Below are 7,856 nucleotides of genomic sequence, written 5' to 3'. Positions count from 1 at the left end.
GGGCTTTCCGTGCCCCATCCGAGCGTCCCACCGCGGCGCCGCGGGTACAGCCGAGCGTCGAGGGGACGGGGCCAGGGGGCACACGCGGTGGTGTTTCCTGCACGGATCACAAGGACGCGACCGCATCCCCGAGCAGCGGGGACACTGCGTGGGGCATCTCCAGCGGCTGTGCGGGGCGGAAGAGCTGCGCCGTTATTTTCAGAGCCTAAACTGTGATATTTTTCTTTCTTTTCCTCCCGCAGGCCGGGTCGTGGCGTTCAGGCGGCCGCCAGCAGAGGGATCTGCGCTTTGCTTTTTTTTCCCCCTCGCTGCTGCCGCGGCGGCAACATCTGCTGGGAGCAGGAGCCGGGCGCTCGAGCAGACGCACAGATGTAGAAGTGACATCTGCTTGTGACAAAGGAGCAGGAATTAGATTAGGCGGGGAGGCCTTTCTGCCATTAAAGGGAAGGAAAAAAAAAAAAAAGCGAAATGCTAGCTGTAAGCTGTGCAAGCAGGGGAAGAGGATGTGAAAGATAGAAGTGCTCAGCGGGCAGCTGCTGGGACAGCCGGAGCAGCACAGGTCCTGGGAGCTGGAGAGCCGACGGAGAAGGCTCTGCATTCCCCCTTGAAGCAGAGCTCGGCCAAGTCACAGATTTCTGCCGCTGCAGCCAGGGGCAACTGGAAGCCGGGCATTTGGTGCCTTCTGAGTCTGCGGCCACTCTTCTCACATCGGCCACGAGCAGGGGCTGGGGCTGGATGCTGCTTTTCTTTGTTTCCCCGATGGAATAAATGTAGGGATGCTCCCTGTATGTATCTGGGCTAAACCCCAAAGCTAGAAGGCCTCTCTCACCTTATGAACTGCCCTCTCGGTCCCATAAAAAGCAAAGATAACAACACCACAGCCTTAAGTTTATGTACTTTTGTAAAATTAGAAACACACAGCAAAGTTGTACTTGTCTACTCAGCTGTGCCCGGGAGAGCCTCCAATGGCAACACCTCAGGAACAGCCAGGCAGGAACACTGCCCTGTGTATTGCAACTGGTATGGCATTTCCCTCCTATTCTGGAAGCAATGCTTTTTCTACTTACATAGATACTGATATATAATATCACATCTTTTTTTAAACTCTACCACTTCTTATAGCCAGGGATACTTCCTGCCCCTTGCAGAGCAGCACACAGAAGAAGGAGCAGGACTACATTCCACTTCAAGTTGTAGGAAAAATGTACAGCTTTGCAAAGACTGTGTGATGTGCTGTGCAATGGGAGCAGCATCTGTTACAGGCCTCAGAGCTCACTAAAGTTGGTCAAAACCTCCAAGACCTTTAAAAGATTGTGGTTTCAAATGGGTTTGGCTTGAACTCTTGGTGTTGAAGAGCCTGCTGGCTGCGAGCCTGCTTGTGCAAATCAATCTTTATGGTATGGAGCATGACATATATAGGTATGGAGTATGACCCCTTTGTCAGTAATGGGGCTGGGAACTAGAAGGGTAGATCACAGAGGTTGTGAAACATAACGTAACATGCACAGAGTATGGTGAAGGGAGAGGGAATGAAGTGAAAACATCTTTAAAATGAATTGAAGAAATCCTATTGGTAGGAAAAAAAGTACTTTATGTCTTTAATATGGTCAGAAAGTGCCAATCCTTGTCTTTTCTTGCAGGTACAGAAGCATGTTGACATTAGTAACTACGTACAAGACTCTATACCACATACAATTGCAGATATATTTTTGTCTTATTTCATAAAAAGAAAGCATGTGAACGAGTTTAAAAAACTCAAGGTTTTGGCATTCTCTGGTATTTAGTATTTTGGTATTTGCATCATAAGGTGATGGATGCTGGCTCCAGCTCCACGCTGGCCTTTAACCTGCGGGCAGCTGGGTAGATCCACCAGGGGAAGGGCCCTTCTCTGTGCACTTCTTCTGTTCTTTCTCTAAGCAATCATCTCTGGCCACCACCAGACCTATGGCCTGACCCAATTATGGCAATTTTATGTTTCTATGCCTGTTTGTATCAATGACTCCAGTGAGGTTGAATGAGGCAGTAAGAAAGATGGAAAGGTACGTTCTTCCCACAGCAAGATAACTATTTCAAGTCAAGAGGTCACAGGAATGTTAAAGAGGCCTCTTTTCTCAGAATAGGCGGCCAGTGACAAGGAGGCAGAGGGTGCAATTCTGAATTCCTTCCTGTAAAGACATGCTGCCTCCAGGCAAGGTACTCCAAGTCCTGCTTGAAGAAGGGGCTGGAGGCAGGCAGTGCTGCTCCACTGGTTAACCACAGTAGCTCCCGTGGTTCTTCTGAAGCACACAGCAGCTCCTGGGGGATCTAGAGGGGTCTTTAAGGGTCTGGAGGGCAAGATGTATGAGGAGCAGCTAAGATCCCTTGATTTGTTCAGCTAAGAGCTGAAGAGGCTGAGGGGAGGCCTCATGGTGACCGAAAGCTCTTCACAGGGAGCAGAGGGGTAGTGCCATTGTCTGCTCTCTGCTGACAGTGCCCAAGGAAACAGCTTGTTGCTGTGTCAGGCAAGGGTCAGGTTGGGTGTTAGGGAAAAGTTCCTCACTAGGGGGCTGTGGGTGTAGAACAGACTCCCCATGGCAGTGGTCATGACCTCAAGCTGCTGGAGTTCGAGGAGCATTTGGACATCACCCTCAAATATAAGGTTTGATTTTTGGCATGCCCTGTGTGGAGCCAGGAGTTGGACTCCATCACCTTTGTAGGTCCCTCCCAACTTAGGATACTCTATGATTCCTGCATAAAACTGCAGTCTTCCCTCCTCTGCTCTGCCTACAAGAGCAAGAAGTCAAAGCAGTGGCACGTACTTGAAAGACTGAGGGAAATTAGCCAGTCTTCAATGATGGGCAAGAAGCACCTGGTCAATGGGCTGGGACCTTCTTGGGGACTCAGGTGTGGGCAGTTTGCTCGCGGTTAAAGGAAGAGCTGTGCACCTCCTGCCAGCTCTTGGTGTTTCCTGTCAATGATGTTAGTGCCACAGGTAGGTAATAACCTGAGTGGTGTGGTAGCTGCTCCTGTCTGGGTTTGCCTTGCTCTGTGGCTCCTTGCTTTTTTTTGTAGCAGTCCTGTTATTTCCATAAGGCAGCCTACTAGAGTCTGGCTGTACTTATTCTGCTGTTATTTAAGCAGCACTCTCATTTGCAAGTAGTTCGTGATGGATGATCCCAAGCTTCTCTGCAAAAGCAATGTAATGCTGGTAGCTGCTTGTTTTTAGCCTCCCAGTAAAAAATATTCCAATCAATCAATTGAATTACTACCATCCAGCCCCACGTGCTAACTTGGGAAGTATAACAATGCCTTCCTGCTAATCACATATGACAGTTTCTTGATTTCATTGCTATCAAAATGAAATTACAGGCTCAAGTTGGCTTCTACATAGTCAGTTTTTGCTAAGGACATGTGAGAAGGGTACTTGTGGGACTTTTGAGCCTTGATGGCTGAGCCCAGACTTGCTCTGCCAGGGCTTCAGAAAAAGAGAGATAGTGCTTGGTGAGTGCTGGCTGAGGAGGAACAGCAGAGAGAAGGAACAGAATGCAGCGGTGAACCTGAATGAAAAGCAGTAGATGTAAGATGTGAAACATATCTTTTTTTATGCTGACCACATGTCTTCTTTAAGCTGATTATGCTTGATGTGAGGGGTCCTTAAATTAAGGGTAAATTATCTTTTTGCGTTAATAGAGAATGCGAATGGATATTACCTTTAAATGAAAACAAGACTGCAGATTTCACTGAAACCTTTTATGTAATCCATGATGAAGCCTCTCTTGGAAAATGTGGGTTTATGCGTGTACTCTGGAAACTTGTGTTGTGCCATTAAGTAAAATAATTGCTTATATTCCGACAGGCGCTGAAAGGATTGGCACTGGGTCAGTTCTTAAAAGTTTATTTGCTATTTGTAGGAAGACATTTTTTTTTCTTAATGCATTTATAGGCATTGTTCTAGTTAATACTCATGTAAATAGCACATTAATTGAGTTTTCAGATTCTGTAGTTGTATGCTGCAATATGCTGATATCTTCAAAAGTAAAGAAAGTGATGTGCAAAGCTGGATAGATGGTAGGGCACAGAGTAATACACACCGCATTCATACACAGCCTATCAGGAGAACCAAACAGGACATGGCAGAGCCCTGGCAAGCTCACAGTATAATTTAAATTGCTTTGGATCACCTGTTGGAGTTTTTCCCCTGCCCCAGTGAAATTTTTACCCAGTAATTGGATTGCAGGTGTGTATATATGTGTAGTAATGAGGAGATGCTTTTTCTACATAACAAACTCATCACAGTTACCCTTGCTTTTATTGCTTCCATCGTTACAGTGCTGCTTTAGAAGACTACTGCTCATGGGGAAAGATCTGACAAAGTCAGATGAGCCTGAAGTTCTCAGGGATTCGTTTTCCTGCACATGGACTCCACCCAAAAGTGTACAGGGAAGTGGCCTTTGAGATTGAAGGTAAAGGTTGAAACAGTATTGACCTGTCCCATACAATAACTGGATCTGTGTACCTTAATTAGTCTTATTGGTAGTCTTCAGCATTAACTGTAACTTCACTTAGGAAAGAAGGGTCACAGATCTGCCATGTCAATAAAAGATATGGGAGCCTCCTGCAGTAAACCCGTGCCTCAGGAACAGTTATGGTTTTATCTGGATTTCAAGGCTGTGAACAACTTTCAGGTCTTGGCAGAAAATGGAATATATCTCACCTGAGGAAAGTGGAAATCTCTCTGTTCCTTGGGTCCTGTGGTTTCTGTGAGGAAGCTGGCATAGCTGGTTTGGGGATACACCTGGGATGAACCCAATAACAGCTCATTTTAGCACATTCCCCAGACAGTCTGTGTTCTTTTCATCAGTAAGATCGAAGTCTGCTCTGACTAAAAGTGCTGTCTTGATCTGAAACTGTTGGTTCTGAGAGTATATGTGTATAAATGGAAAAGGGAATCTCTTTTTGGGTATCCGCAGCAAAGATGGATCATTATCTCTGAGCACTGGATAGATTTCAACCACCAGGAGAAATGGGGGGGGAAAAAAAAAAGGCATAGGCTAAAACTTCTGGGTAATGTTGCTAGAGACAAATTTAATAGGAAGAGCTACAGCAGCAGTGCTGAAAAAATGAAAGGCTGTTTGACTGTCATCTTGTATGACTGTCTAGTGGGAGAGAGGAATCAGGGCTGTGGGATCCATGTGATTTTTTTTTTTTTTTTTGGAGTCTGCACACAGAAACTGCTAAAGCAAGAACTGTTTAAAAGAAGCTTTATTATTTACATACTCTAGAGAAATTCACTAGAAGGTCACTATTCCAGCAGTCTTTGTCAGGTCTTGAACAACCGCACTGAGAATGGGAATGAGATTTTGAGGGACTCTTGCTGCCCAGACTTTAAGATAATATGTTTCTAGACAGCAGACAGTATCAGGAAGACACTGTTATATCAAAGAAGGAAAAATGTTCATGTAGAACAGCTGAATCCAGTTTTACTAGTGAAAGTAGTTAGGCATTGGTATGTACATATTTCACTCAGAAAAATCCCACTTGTCAACAGATCACAGAAAAGTCATATTAGTATTGATGTGAAATCAAATGGTCATGCTTGGATCAATACCTTATAATATTATAATGATGTTTGGGGGATGTGGAATGTAAATTAGCAGTGATTGAAATAGCATTTTCCTTTTACATTTTAAATTATAACTATTCTGTGTTTTGCACATTGTTAAATCATACAAACAAACTCGCATGCATATAACACATCTAACAGGATATCATGGCCAACACATTATACCATGGGGCAGCTGTGGGTTCTCTGTAACACTGTGAAAATTGCAGAGAAAATGATGAGGCCAAGGGGAATTTTCCTGGAGAAAGCCTTGGTAACTACTGAATGAGGGTCTTTGTTTTTGACCCGACAAAAAATTTTGGCAAGATAAAGCAATTAGAGTCCTGGGATAAGCAAAATTTTTTGCTCCCCCTCATTTTATATAATGCACAGCCTTTATATTACATGGAGATAGAAAACCCCTCTCTCACGATTATTTCATTGTTTATGCCAACCCTCAAAATTATTTAATTGTAATGAAAAAATATTCTTTTAAACTCCTTACTAGTCATAATTTTGACACTTTCCTTCTTATTTGTTATGCTAACGTAAGATTGCTATCAAATACATAATTGTGGAGTAAAGTGCTATAAAGTCTTCTGTCTGAGGTTTTTCCTTTTGGTCTGGATGATTACAGAATATTTTTGCCATCAAGATAACCTCTTCATATAAATTAATTACATAAATGGAATATTACCTATGTATTTCACATTATTCAGTTTGATGAACTTGTGAACTAGAGATGTTTTTACACAAAGAAGCACAAAGAGACCTTGTATTGCTCTGACACAGTGAGACCAGTGACAAATAATGGCATCTTCTGTTATTATGTATCTCATCTTTTTCAGTGCTAGTGGGATGGCAAAAGAAGCTGCAAGAGAAAACAGGCTCCTAGGAGGTGTTCAGAGCCAAAGGAATTGGGAGTAAAAATTTGCACCTTTTAATTGCGTGTTGGCAATTGCTGTGTGTTTTTTACTTTTGTTTGTTTTGGGGTGTTTTTGTTTTTTTTTTTTTTTCTATGCTGGTGAAATGGGAGAAGACATGGCCGAAGTTGTTCTGGAGAGTTAACTACAAGTTAAGATAGAAAAAAGGTAGGCAGGAGACAGCAGTGTGCTCAAACATTTCCTGGAAAATACTTGTGCAGAAAGAAGGAAGCAAGGAGACAGCAGAGGACACGACAAAAGAGAAGCTGTGATGCCTGAGGGGGAAACTTTTTTGGAAAAACCAACTCCCTCTCCTACAAGAGCTTAAAATCCAAATGCTCCCTTCTCCTTGTAGATGCTGAAGAGGTTGGGGTGTTTACTGTAGACATGAGATGTTGGGATGGATTTCATGGCGATGATGTCCACGGCAGGAGCTCTGAACTCATTTCTCTCTCACAGCCTCATGCACACACACAAAAAAGTTAATGTAGGCCATTCCTACTTCTCTGAGAAATCATGGAGAAGAAGGCTGTCACTCTGCCAAGTTCCTGAGTTCTGTGATCTTTGTTGTACCTGGCCTTTGTGCAGACCACAAAAGGTTTTTCTTTTTCTCATGCCTGTGTAACTCTGTGTTGCCTGGCACAGCTGAGAATCCTTAACATATATGGCTACAAGTCAGAGGTTCTTTTCTCTTTGTATAAAAGATGATTCTCTGTTAGAATAAGTGGCAATGTACTGTATTTGCATCTTATCAGCTACTTCTGGCTTGAGGTTGTAATAATGGAACTTTTATGATGCAAATTGCTACGTGGAAGGTCCAAAGAAAATCAATTGTTTGGTATTTTAACATCCTGTTTAAAATAAAAATTATTTCAGAAAAGTTATAACACTGCCAAAGAGCTACTTTTTAATGCAGGCTAAACTTGTTTTGTATGAAAGCCAAGTGTTTGCATGTTTGGGTTGACTATTGGAGAGCTACTTGCATGAAACATTGTTTTGCCCCGAACTGAGACTTTTTTCCTAGCCTGAAATTAAGCTCAATTTCAAGTTAATTTTTACAATAACTAGGCAGAAATCTGGACTGATGGGGTATATGGCCAGTTTCAAACAAGCATAGATTTAATGCCTAATAGACCAGAATACCAGGCTCTGACCAAATATTAGGTTTTAATAATATTGTGCACTTCTGAACAGAGAGTCAGAGTTCTTCAGAAAATTGCTAAGTCACACACTGCTGAAGATGAGCTGTGATTTCTCAGATGTGTTAATGTACTCTCAGGTAAGGGAAGCACACAAATTACTTAACTTGATTTGTGCTTTTTTCAAGAATGATACAACCTTTCTAAGCATCC

General features: G+C 43.0%; 1 long non-coding RNA gene across 1 annotated transcript; it reads left to right on the top strand.

Annotated features, from left to right (window-relative positions):
* Positions 1 to 2,778: 2,778 nt before the first annotated feature.
* LOC104910788 lies at positions 2,779 to 6,525 on the top strand. Its single transcript, XR_793400.2, has 3 exons — positions 2,779 to 2,971; positions 4,309 to 4,442; positions 6,430 to 6,525. It is a non-coding gene; the product is annotated as an uncharacterized LOC104910788 (long non-coding RNA).
* The last annotated feature ends 1,331 nt before the right edge of the window (positions 6,526 to 7,856 follow it).

This window comes from Meleagris gallopavo, chromosome 4 (genome assembly GCF_000146605.3).
Source record: "Meleagris gallopavo isolate NT-WF06-2002-E0010 breed Aviagen turkey brand Nicholas breeding stock chromosome 4, Turkey_5.1, whole genome shotgun sequence".
Lineage (NCBI taxonomy): Eukaryota > Metazoa > Chordata > Aves > Galliformes > Phasianidae > Meleagris > Meleagris gallopavo.
The sequence above is the reverse complement of the archived record's forward strand: the minus strand, read 5'-3'. Positions and strand labels throughout refer to the sequence as shown.